This window comes from Anopheles marshallii, chromosome 3 (assembly GCF_943734725.1).
Source record: "Anopheles marshallii chromosome 3, idAnoMarsDA_429_01, whole genome shotgun sequence".
Taxonomy (NCBI): domain Eukaryota; kingdom Metazoa; phylum Arthropoda; class Insecta; order Diptera; family Culicidae; genus Anopheles; species Anopheles marshallii.
Genome location: NC_071327.1, coordinates 60,136,772 through 60,150,465, shown reverse-complemented (window position 1 = coordinate 60,150,465; position 13,694 = coordinate 60,136,772). Strand labels below are relative to the sequence as shown.

At 43.1% G+C, this 13,694-nt stretch overlaps 1 protein-coding gene across 1 annotated transcript in view; it reads left to right on the top strand.

The window, feature by feature from the left end:
* LOC128712936 (uncharacterized) overlaps positions 1–13,694 on the top strand; it is a 159,267-nt gene that overhangs the window by 104,785 nt on the left and 40,788 nt on the right. The window lies entirely within an intron of this gene.

The window sequence follows — 13,694 nt, the reverse complement described above, 5'->3', positions numbered from 1 at the left end:
TTGATGCTTTGTTGAGTTGGGCAAACAAAGCGAAACAAAAGCATTAAAACCATCCTGCCAGCGATGGTACGTTTCATCCGCTCGGTACATGTCTTGGGTTCAGCTAATGAAGCAACATTCATCAACCAAAACAAATAGTGGCTGTCCAAACGAGGTCGTTGTCCATGTGAATCGAACCGTGCGTTTCCCAGCTGCCGGTCACAAAACAATGGCGCAAATATGAGCAAAGCACAGGGGGAGATGCAAATATCAGGTACTTTTCTCATACGCGTTCTATTGAAAGAAGTATGCAAAGTTATCAAGGAGCATCATTTGCTATTTGCATCTCATGAATTACACACATACAGGAGAAAGTTGTACGGGATGGACTGAATAGAATCTCAATTTTGGCCTGCTGCAGTACAACGAATTGCTGTTGATAGTAGATTGTGGCAAATGTCAAACGAATAGTTCGTTCATTCCTTAATAAAGACACTATAGGATAGTTCTGCTCTAGCCGTCAAATAACTTGCTGTAACCCTACCTAAGTAGTTCACCATAAACTCGTACACAACGATACGCCCAAAACAGGCAGCAGATGGGTAAAATCTGTCGCACCACTCAAACGTAATGATCCACCATTAACAACGCCCCAATAACAACAGCACCTTCCTACATCTGCATCCTCGTTTGCGTTGCGACATCCTCGCATCGTCCGACCGGCGCGGCTACAACTCCATCGTTGTTTTGATGGGAAACAAAATCTGCTCCCAATCATTGTCCTGCTGCTACTGATGCACGGCAGGGTTCGGTTGCAAAGGTTTCCCGGGTCCCTTACCATCGTAAAGCGCCCAGCACCGTTTGCTTCAACCAAAGAGGATAATCAATAGTCACAGCATTAACAGCAGTTGGCGGCGCTTCGGGGATGGGGGGCCTCTTGAGGCATGCGAAGATAGCTCAGCTGGAAAGAGCACTCTCTTTATGGACTTTCACCTACCGGAAAATTAAACATCCTTTTCTGCTTCGTCCATTGCTGCGAAGCTTTTCTCCCGCTCGTCCCCCCAAAACAGACTGCCGCCTTCCAGCTGCGTTGATGGCCTAATGCACGGAAACTCAATCACGGATCGAGGAGCACGAAATTGGTTCATCCACACGGGAATACATCTTTGCTGTGTGCCTGTCGAATGGGAATTTCCTTTTTTTCCCACAGTATGCCAAACCCATGTCAACCCCGGATTGCTCTCGTTGGAATCCGACATTAGATTTCTTCACAAACACACAGGCTTTGCTTGCTGTGTATTCGTAACAGATAACGTGTAATGTTACCAAAACTTTATGACCGAATTGCCTTTATCGGTTTTATGTATTTTGTATAAATGTGCTCTGTTTTCCGCTGTTAGATATTAATCATTGAATTAAACAAGAATAATCGCAGCAAGAGAGGGCACAGGAAAATAATTTTCCATCCCGTACCGTGCCAATGCCGGTGACATCATTGCCCTTTAAGGTGGGAAATGTTGGCATGCAAAAATTGTAGGCCAAATTTCTCGCCGACTTTCCCCACTGCTCCCGTAATAAGTAATCTCTGCTGGCGCCTGACAGCCGGAGACTTCTCGTCTTGGAATGCAAACCGGGAGAAAACACCATTTCATATTTGGCTCTCGGCCAAAGCCAAAATCTGTTTTTTTTTCCTCGGTTCCCCATCGTTAAACCGGCGGCGCGGGAATGTGTTATGATGGCCGGGTCGGGTCGTACACGCCGAGGTTCCACATCCTGGAAGGCGTGTGTTCGGGGTGCCCCGGAGTGATACTTTTACATTTCGCTAATTTATTCGCCATCATGATGTCGCATCGAGGGCTGAACGGGATGGGATTGAATTTATTTACCAGAAGTTTCCCGTCCAACGAACGGACGGTCACAGCAAAGGGGAGGGGGGGGGGGGGGGGGGGGTATGTTTGAAACGACTTTCCGACGCCATTTTCGTCCGTTTGTTCGGTGAGCGCATTTTAGCGTGTAAATCTATCACTCGGCCAATTAGTCAAGCTGCTGGTACATTTGAGCGTGCCTCGGTGAGAACGAAATGAGTGCCGGGCGGCCAACATGACACGGATCTTGTTGATTGATTTTTGACCGTTCCGTAACGAAAGTCAAAGTCCAGCTTGATGTGATTTCTTTCCAAGAATATCTTCTGGAATCTTCTGTCAACATGCGCGTGTTGCGATCGAAATGCGTGCACGCTTCTCTAAGGCATTTTTGCCTGTTCGATGGAGGCGCCTTGTCAGTGGTAATTACGGTGAATGATTGTGTCATGTTCTTCCGGCGCTGGTGGTCCAGAGTGTAATGCGCCGAGTCCATCACTTCGCTTCATTACAAGCGTTGGATGTCAAATTAAAGTGCGACCATTAAAGAGTTTCCTCTTGATCTTTTCAGCCACGCAAAGAAGTGTTAGGAATGGAGGGTTTTGTTGGTTTCTGTTACCCACAGTCTCCATTTTTGCGTCGTACTCAGTGAATAATAATTTGGACCTTCTCACCAAACTTGTGAAACATTTGAAAACGGAAACGCTACTTTACCTAACAAATGAAGCTGTCGATTTGACCGGAAAACACAGTAACGAATCATGGGCAAAACCGGGGTTCCCAGCATGGTTGAAAGTAGCGCTTCCGCTTTCCAATTAGAAGCACGGAGTAAGAAAGAAATCGTCCGTCCCAGATTGCCGTGCTTTAACCACTTCCGAATTGGAACTCTCCGCCACCGGAAGAGGTATGCGGCTGATGATCGTTTTTCATCTCTAATAACCCACGGTGAACAAAGGAAGCGGATACGGAACCGTCCGTCCAGTGCCCGGCCACAGCGCAATGTTATTAACGATCCTCCGTATAGCCCGGCTGCCGGCTGGACGGTACAGCAGTTCCGTGTGCATGTGCTTCTTTCCGAAAGGCATCGAATCTCTTTTACACTCGTCAACAGCCCGGTTGCTCCCGGGGCAGCGAAAGCGAACGCGATGTAACAGCATACAATAACAGCACAATTATTAATGACCAGGCGTCTCCATTGTGACGGTCCGGCAACAACACTTCGGATCCGGCACATGAACCGACGTTTTATCGAAGCGGATGAAACGTGATCGGTTGTGCAGAAGCCAGCAGATGAATGAGCTGGCAAACGAAATGGGGTACCATTATTTCCCACCCCGGGTGCTGCCCGGCTATGGGATGCGGAACCGCGTGGTCGTTACGATGCCGGTTGTTGTTTTGTTCCCGGCGCCCGGTTTGCAACCCGCATCCAGTGTAAATGATGACAAAGCTGTAAATCGAGTGCAAACTTCGTTTAAGTTTAGTGCATTTTATGGTTTTACTGTTTTCTCACTAAAACGCACCACGTCATGGTAAAGGGAGCTAATGGTTACCGACATTCTCGCATGATCCAATTTGCAAAAGAGGTCGATGGGTTGTATTCTATTCGTATAAAACTGCAACTATCTCATTAGTGCTGCCGAATCCCAAGCATCGTTCGTAATTATTTCGAACAATGCGATAGAATTTACTGTTGGACCGTGGGCTGAGCAATGCATCAGGAGCTTCAGCATGCTTATATCCTGCAGGATCTTTGTATTGTATCTAATTTTAGCTTAATAGCACCCCGGGGGGTGAAACTCTTCTACCTATTTGCAGTGTGACCCGTGAACCAGGTAGGGCCAGCGAACAAAAAATTAAATTATGACTACAATTGAAAATAGGTTAGGATAGAAGAGCGCACAAAGCAGATTCAATCGGAATACAATAGCATAGAGGAAAATGCGCTACTGTTGCCCGTCTACCCTTAGGCGTTTTGTTGAAAAATGACAGAACGCTGAATGAGGACCCTTTTCCCCGTTTCCTTATCCGTCTCTGTGTGTGTGTGTGTTGACGATTGTAATGCGGCTTACGATGGAAATGGTTGGAAGAAAATCATTTCACGATTGCACAAGAACTTACTATCCTAGGATACTTCTATGCCGAGGTCATTTTTAATGAGCATTGTTTAGTGTGGCGTTTTTCTGGCGTTTGAATCATTGCAAGACACGGCGATGAATCCTACGAGGACGAAGACATTTATGGACTGAACATCATTTCTGTCCCAATTTGTAGCAAATGACTGTAAATAACACGTTTATAATGATTTATGAGGTTGTCCAGAGTCTATAATAAACTCCTTATGCGAAGTTTACATTAAATATCGCAACCAATTATCGTTAACATTGTTGTAATAGATTTTTTTTCCTAGTTATCATTAGACAATAATATCCTCTAGTTAAAATTGTGAACCATGTTATTTAACCAAAACTGGGATATATCGTACCATAAGTTAGAAAGCTTAAGCTTTCACCTTGTATCTTGCAATAAGTTATATGATGTATATAAAACAATATATAAATCTGGTTATTTAAATAATTTGTCGTCGTTTTAATAATATTTTTTGCTGTTTTCATTAGAATAAATTGTTTACACTTTGGCACACGGGAAACAGGGCCTAACTTAGTTCAGATCTGCTAGAAAAATGGATTGTTTGGACCGGAACTTTCATTAGGAAAAATATCAAATACTTTTTCCTTTGCTTAACTCGGCTTGCCGTTTGTATTTTGTTATCCGCTGCAAGCAGATAAGCGTGGAAACGTTAAAATACATACAAAAATCTGGCTTTTAGTATGATCTCAGCCACCATCAGACTGTTAATTTCGAAGGATATTTAGGATTCCAGCTCTCTCATTCCTTTGCAGTAAATTTGGCTCCTGTTTAGGATAAATCATTTATTTAATACAATCGTTTCGTGTTTTTGCTTTATATTTTTGCTTTATATCTATTCAAGATTTCTAAAACTTTCTAACCCGCCCATTGCCCGTTTTCACAATGTTAGGTCCCCTCCAATGTGCTGCTTCCCGTTTGCGATACATTCAGCGTAGCGTTTTGTGACACAATAACTGTGGAAAAAAAAAGTCACCCGGAACTTGGTTTTGATTGTGATGCTAATAGTCTTTCCCTTACCTTGCCATTTGCGCAACCGTTATGCACGCATTAGTGGTTGAGAAAGCAATTTAATGTTCACTTCCGCCCCACACTTACCCGAGATAGATGGTTGTCCTTCATTTATTCCCACAGCTCTCCACGCAAGGCTCAAGCTCTGTGGACGTTCGTACGGCATCCGTCGCCATTTAGTTGCGTTTTTTTTTTTCGCCGAGAACCTGCTTCCGGTGCTCCACATTCGGTGCGCGCGGCTATTGTTACTACATGTGCGCTGCAGATAGAAGAAAGATAGATGCTGGCAGCAACATGAAATGTGGTCGCGCACAGGAAAGGACCGGTAGGTTGGTGGCAGTGGAAAGGGGAGGGTGGCGCAAAGAGGCAGAAACAGTCTCCTTACAGTCCTCGAAATAATGAGCTCTGTGCTGGTGGTCGATGAGCTTAGAGAGATGGATGTAAAGTGAGGTTAGCATTCTTCTCGTTTTTTCCCTCCCCCATTTTTGTGTCGATTTCTGCGGTGACCAGTGCCGCATCATCATCAAGAGCTCATCGTACTGCCGTTTCGTTGGTGAATAATGATGGGTACATTGTATTGTGAGTGTATTCTCTTACCGTCTTGAAACGAAACCGTCACTCTAAATTGAACTGTCATGTTATACAGTCCGCCGACCGAGAAATGGTCAGAATTTCAGTAAAAAAATATCGAATTAATATTTTGAAATTGTTCCGTTTCATCGGAACGAAAGAGAGAAAGAGTGAGAGGCGACAAATTGAAATATCGCGGTTGCAGCGAGGCGATAATAAGAGTACCGTTAATCGAACTTAAGCGGGGAGCAGGTCCTGCGCACGATCAGTATGATGTGTATAGCGATACAGATAAGTCGCAAGTGTTGGATCAATAAAGTAACCTCTTGTGCGTTTAAAGAAAATACCGACAGTCTAACTATCAGTAGAGTTCCGCTGAGATATCACATTGGTCCTTCGAACCGGATATACAAGTAGCTGGATTTCGGTAATCGCTCATCATGACTCGAACACCTCGAACGCCACACACACCAGCCGCGAAATCGGTCGTGGAACCGGGATCGGTGGATGTGACTGTTGATGCGATGCCAAACATTCACATGCGTGACCTTGCATGTGAGGAGTTAACTCGCATATTTGATAACATTTCGCTGGCGAAGAAAGAGGTAAAGGCGCTGACTGCGGTACAGTGCAAAGTGTATGGAAAAAAGGCGGATAGTGCATTAGAAGAACACAACAAGCATTATACAGAAATTATAAAACTTGTAGGAAGTGACAGTGCAGTGCATGACGCCAAGTATAAGGAAATGATGAAACTGCATGAGACAGTGATGATGGAAATAGAGAGTGCATCTGAAGCCTTTGCGGCAAAATCCATAGCATCTCAAGCAGTAATTCCTGGTCCAAGTGCCTCACCAGTGATTGTACATGCTCCATTGCCTCGGCCAATTCCTTCGTTTAGCGGCAAGTATGAGGAGTGGGAGCGATTTAAGACAATCTTCAAGGACATTGTGGACAAAAGTGGTGAAAACCCGCGATTGAAACTCTATCACTTGGGAAAGGCGTTGATCGGCAATGCGGCCAAGGTGATAGATGAAAAAACGATTAATGACGGTAATTACGAACGTGCGTGGCAATTGCTAACTGAACGGTATGAAAATAAGCGTCGTATGGTGGACTTACATATCAGTGGACTTTTTAATTTAAAGAAGTTAACCGAGGAAAGCTATGTAGGTTTGCGTAATTTGGTCGAGTCAGTTGAAAGCCATGTTGAAAACCTAAAGTATTTAGGTGAAGATTTTACCGGTCTTTCGTGTTCAATGGTTATACATTTAATTGCCAATTCTTTGGATATCGAAACAAAGAAAATATGGGAAACTAACATCCCTAGAAACGAGCTACCGTGTTATGAAAAAACCTTGTGTTTCCTAAAAGAAAGAGTGTCGGTGTTAGAAAGATGCCAGAGAAGTGTCACTGCTGGTCATAAAGGACGATTACTTTCAAAGAAGCCAGGGTCCAACGAACATGCACCAATGAAATTCAATGCGGCTTCAACATTGTTTGATGAAAATGCGTGTAATTTGTGCAAAGGACATCATGAAACAAATAAGTGTTCAGAACTCTTATTACTACATGGAAGAGATAGAGTGCAATTGGTTATGACAAAACGGCTTTGTTTGATTTGTTTAAAACCGGGCCATTGGAGAAACCGTTGTAAATCGCGTGTGAAGTGTAGTATGTGTCAGGGAGCGCACAACACAGTATTGCATTATAACAACAATTCTGAGAACTCGGAACAAGCAAAAGGGGAAGCCGAAAGAGTGAGAGCGAGCCAGCATGCAGATAATGCAGATAAATCGAAAGGTATTGTTCTGTTGCAAACTGTTTTGCTTTATGCGGAATCAGCGAACAAAGAGTTGTTGTTGTGTCGCGCGTTGCTGGACAGTGGGTCGCAGATTAGTTGTGTAACCGAAGCACTTGCAGTGAAATTAGGACTAAAATTGGAAAGGGTGAACGTGCCAATAAAAGGTATTGGAAACATTGACTCGCCTGTAAGGCAGAAGTGTTCGTTTACGGTGAAATCCCGATGTACCAATTTTAGTATTGGCATTACTTGTTTTGTATATCGTGAAATAACGGGTAAGATGCCGTCTGTGCAATTCGATACACGCGAGTGGAATTTGCCGAATCCATCATTGTTAGCTGATCCAAACTTCAACAAGCCTGGCAGTATAGATATTTTGTTGGGCATGGATTGTCTCCCGGAATTAGTGTTGTCAGGGTCCATAAAGCAAGCAAATACAATGCCGATGATTAGTGAAACCCGTTTTGGATGGGTGATAGGAGGACGTGTTGCAGAAATACAAAGGGAAGAAGAAACTTATACCCATGTGACAGTAAGCGATCGCTTAGAAACGACAATGCAACGGTTTTGGGAAATAGAAGAGGTGACAAACGAGCGTTGTGTGAAAACTGAGGACGAAGTTTGTGAAGAACATTTTCTCGAAACACATTATCGTGACGACACTGGTAGATACGTTGTGAAATTGCCTTTGAAGGAATCGGTAACCCAGTTGAGTTCTTCGCGAAATGTAGCATTGCGTAGGTTTTATTCGTTGGAAACCAAGTTGTCGAAAAATCCACAGTTGCGGTCGCAATACCAGGCTTTTATGCGTGAATACGAAGATTTGGGTCATTGTAGAGTGATCGACGAAAGTAAGGACGTTACCCCAACAAGAAAATGGTATCTTCCGCATCATGCTGTTCTTAACCCGGATAAAAGCACCACAAAATGCCGTGTGGTTTTTGATGCTTCAGCGAAGGTTAACGGAAGGTCATTGAATGACGTTATGATGACTGGACCCAAGGTACAACACGACTTACTCTCGATCAAGCTTCGATTTAGAATGCCTCGCTATGTGGTAAGTGCCGATATTGCTAAAATGTTTCGACAGATTAAGGTGGATCCCTGTGACAGTTCGCTACAACGAATATTCTGGAGATCGTCATCACATGAACCGTTGCGTGTGCTGGAGCTTACAACGGTTACGTACGGAACTGCAGCGGCACCTTTTTTGGCGACACGAACGCTGTTACAACTTGCTCGTGATGAGAGAGAACGTTTTCCTTTAGCAAGTCAAATCATCGAGGAAAATTTCTATGTTGACGATGGTTTGTTTGGGGCAGACGACGTTAATACGGTGCATAAGGCACAATCTCAAATCATCGAAGTGTTCAAAACGGTAGCAATTCACCGAGAAAATCTGCACATAGGCCCATCCGGGGTGATTTCAATTCTGCGTCAGCAATTCTGGATAGTGAATGCTCGATCTACGGTTCGAAAGGTGCTGCATGAATGCATTCTTTGTTTTAGAAGTAGACCAAGCACCATGGATCAACAAATGGGCGATCTACCAAGCTGTCGAGTAACAGCTGCTCCTACGTTTCAACGAGTTGGTCTGGATTTCGCTGGGCCAATCATGTTAAAATCAGGCATTCGTCGTGTCATTGCTGTAAAGGGATACATATGCGTATTTGTGTGCACGGTCACAAAGGCTATTCATTTGGAAGCTGTAGAAGACTTATCAACTGGTGCGTTTCTTTCAGCCTTTAGACGATTTGTGTCCAGAAGAGGAATTCCCGAAGAAGTTTACAGTGACAATGCCACCAATTTTGTTGGAGCGAAAAATGAACTTCGTGAGTTGTGCGAATTGTTTAGGAATGAAGCAACAAGACAAGACATTTTCCAGTTCTGCCAAGAAAGAGAGATTGTGTGGAGAATGATCCCGCCTGGTGCTCCTCATTTTGGAGGGATTTGGGAGGCAGGCGTCAAGAGTGTTAAAAGTGTATTGAAAAAGGTTTATAAGTCGGCATCTTTAACGATCACCGATTTCTACACTCTTCTGTGTCAAATTGAGGCCATCCTAAACTCTAGACCGTTATACGCCCTTTCAAACGATCCACATGATCTGGACTGCCTTACTCCTGCACATTTTACTATCGATCGTCCATTGATTGGAGTTGCGGAACCATCATATCTGGATCTTCCAGATAATCGACTGAACAAGTGGCAGAGGCTTCAGCAACTTCGACAGCAGTTCTGGAGGCGATGGCAGAAGGAGTATTTAAGTGAACTGCAGACTAGACACAAGTGGACAAAACAGAGGGACAATGTAAAGGAAGGAGCACTAGTGCTGATGAAGGAAGACAACATGCCGCCACAGTTTTGGAAATTAGGACGAATTTCCAAGGTGTATCCAGGAGAAGATGGGTTGATACGAGTAGTGGACGTGCGTACGAAACACGGTTTATTCAAACGTCCTATACATAAGTTGGCGCTTCTTCCCATGCCGAATCTGTAATATCCCCTGGTAGGGGGGGGAGGATGTTCCGTTTCATCGGAACGAAAGAGAGAAAGAGTGAGAGGCGACAAATTGAAATATCGCGGTTGCAGCGAGGCGATAATAAGAGTACCGTTAATCGAACTTAAGCGGGGAGCAGGTCCTGCGCACGATCAGTATGATGTGTATAGCGATACAGATAAGTCGCAAGTGTTGGATCAATAAAGTAACCTCTTGTGCGTTTAAAGAAAATACCGACAGTCTAACTATCAGTAGAGTTCCGCTGAGATATCACAGAAATGTTTCTACCAAATGCGCTCACTGGGTCTATATATGGTTGAATCGGTATTACTGTTCATTCACAACTTTCGCATTAAAATAATAAAATACGCAACAGCGAAACTACCGCGCCGCACTCACAGGGAACGAGAAAATCTCTTACAGACAATCCATTCCACCCGCGCATAACTCTGGATAGATATTAATAGATAAAATGCTCTACCCAAAAATTGTCTGCACTCTTTTTTACTCCTTGCTTTTTCGTCGTAAATATTCGTTGAATATCGTCTGGAAAGTGGAATATCTTGTATCATCGTCCACAGACCGCCTCCCCCAACCCCAGTTTAAGTGGCCATCAAGTGCGAGTGCCATGAATGGAAATTGTTATGACTTCTTGCGGAAGTTTGCTGTTTGGCGTGAGTGCTAAAAGCCACTACGAATGCCTGCCGCACACACACACACAAACCATCACACCCCATATAATAATTGTGCACACATTTCTTCCGTGCTGCGCTCCTATCTTGCTGTGGCCGGAAGTCCTTTAAACATCACAGCCACACTCGCAAGCATCTCCAGGAAGTGGGTGTAATAAATACGGCTGCTTGTGCTGCCGTATGGGTGGGGTGTGTGCAGTGTCGTAGCGAAGTAAACTGGCGATGCGATGCTTAACGGATCCTAAATAAACATTACATAAATTTGATTATGGCCCCTTTCGGCTGATTGATTAATTATGAAGCGGAAGGCATTTTACTGCGTGGATGGCTAAGTTAGTGCCACGCGTTCGGTTGTCGGTTTGTTACGTCTCGTTAAGCCATACCGATTTCATTATCTAAAGCTGTTGGTAAAATGGTGGCAAACATTGCTTAACTACACTTGAACGAATCCTCTACGTACGTTAACGGCCATCCGTACGCGACTTACCATTATGAATGTACACACCATGTGCCATGAGTGTGTGTGTGTCTGAGAGAAAGGGAGTATGTTTAGTGGGAAAATAAAGTGGATTGAGATCTCAAATTAATCCTATTACAAGCAAAATGGCGAATGAATTCATTTCGCAACAATATGGTCTGTGGTACGTATACGTCCATGCCTTATGGTGGCTGGCTTTAGCAGTAGTACTTCGTTAATAACATTGTTAACGACCCTGATACAGGCAATCAAAACAAAACAGAAAGAAGAGAGAAGAGAGCGCTAGAGGGCGAGGGCAGGAGAATAAGTTAAAGTATGGAAAAACACTAAAATATTTGATATCTATTTGGCATGATGCACGGTATCATATTTTGAATGAAAAGAATATCTAACGTTTCGAAAAGTAAAATATAACTGATTGAAAGAGTCCGTCTATCAGAGTATTGATCTTACAACTATTAGAGCACATGCAGATATACGCTCAAGCAATCGTTCATGCATTGTGTCCCCTTCGTTCTGCATGGTTACATTGCTTTTCACCTGACCAGAGAGTTTGAACATCCTGACTGAGAAGAATAATAACTACCTCCAAATTGGAAATGTCTCAACTATGCCAACGGGAAAGTGGCAAGCATTCGACGTGCGACAGCTCTCGTACCATTCGATACCGTGTTCCATCGTCTAAAATATCACGATTTCTTATTTTTTTGCCCACATCCATTTCCGTTGCCATCTTAGCGTGGGCAATAGTTTCTCGAAGGTAAAGCAAATGATGCATCTTTCAGCTGCGCGCGCTGTATGAAAAATGCAACAGCATTGATAAAGGGTGGTAAGCGCCGGGGGAGGGTGAACGCGGAAACTTAAACCATAACTCATAGTAACAGCGAGTTTAGATTGTCGATCCCCCATCCCCCCCACCCCTCACCTGCACAACTAGCCCGGAAGAACTGTGAATTGCAAAACCCGGTGTAGCACAACGCGGCGCTTACGATGCTTCTATGCACGAATAAAAAAGTTTCGCTTTATTCTCTCGGTTCAACCTTTTTCCTTCTTATCTTGGTAAGGTGAGCAGCAGCAAACGAAAAAAAACAGCTTCCAAGATAAAACACGGTCCAGTTATTCGCAAAGTATAAAGTTGCATTTATATTTCCCTAAGCTTTTAGAGCTGTTCCGTTTTCTGTTGGCAAAATCGTCTTATTTCAATTCCTCCGTCTTTAGCAAATCGCTACCCATGCAAAAGATTACACTGTTTCTTCCTCTTTTTCTCTCTTTCTCTCTCTTCGTTTTTATATGTTTCATATAAGGTTTGTGCACCATTTCTTCCTCTTTGGTATTTTTTTGTAACGAGAATACCTTACATTTCCTACCAGCGCGCATAGTGCTGTTAGTATTACTGATGCGGAATGCAAAACAGCATCGTTGTTTATTCTGGTAACACCAGCATGGCATGTTTGCTTCGCACTGCACTTAGCACATAGAGCCTATGCAGCAAAGATATTGGCGTTACGTAGAAAAAAAAGCTTGCTGAGCTTGCTGAATATTCATCCCATTAGCATCGCTCTTCAGCATGCTATGATAGGTTACAATAAGCTATAAGGTTTTTCACGGGATCACCACAACGGTATTAGGCAGTTGGTATTTTACAGCTAAATTTAATATTTAACATTGTTTAAAGCATTTAAATAGAGCATCCAGAAACGCCTAATATTCACTGTTTTTGTTCTGGGACAGAAAGGAACATTATGCTTTTATCATCTCTCCTCGATCATTGAAAGCCTTGGATAAACTTTAAGCTCCACGCAAAGTACCGTTCTTACCGAGAAGTGGATGCAAAATGGCAATTTGTTACAGGATTGCGGAAGTTTTTGGCCATCATTTGCAAAGTGCAAATTCTTCTAATGCACGGTTAGTAAGTAAAGGGAGTAGCTGACACTAGTTTACCCAGTGTTTTTTAGCCCTTTTTAGTTTTCTTTCAAATGCAATAAATGGAACAATGTTCAAACAGTAATTTCTTTCGAGTATAAGGAGGAGAAATTTAGCGAGAACGAGTTGATCTTTACGATTAATATTTGAGAAAAATATATTTTTGTATGAAACACGAGTTAAATGTTTTAAGTGCAATTTCCAATCAACAACAAAAAAAAAATCAAGGAACTTAATTTAACAACTAGAGATAATCTCGTCTTTAAAATATTTCTAATCTTTGTCCCATTTTCATCGGTGCTACCAATCCGATGCAATCAATTGTCCGTATTATTTTGCTTCTGGATCTATCTCCAGTTATAATTCAATCAGTATCGAATTTCGCAACTAACCGGGTGACTGATTTAGCAAGCGTTTGTTTCCATAACGACCGCTCTTATTGGATTAGTTGAGAAGGTGCTGTGTGTGTGTATATTGTCCTTCTGGGTGTCATGTCCTTCCATCGGTACGAAGTTTTGTAATGTTGTTTTTTTATAAGGCACGTATCGTTTGTCCCATCGTGATGGTCAAGAAAAATGAGACTAAAGAAAAGATGACACTACGTAAGGTGCTTTCTACCTGCCAACATGACATTCCTTCAGTTTTGTACTTTTCTTTCTACGTGATCCTTTTTCTTGATGCTTGGGGAGGGATACGTTTTGCCATCTGATGAACAGTGATAAAACTACTTTAATTC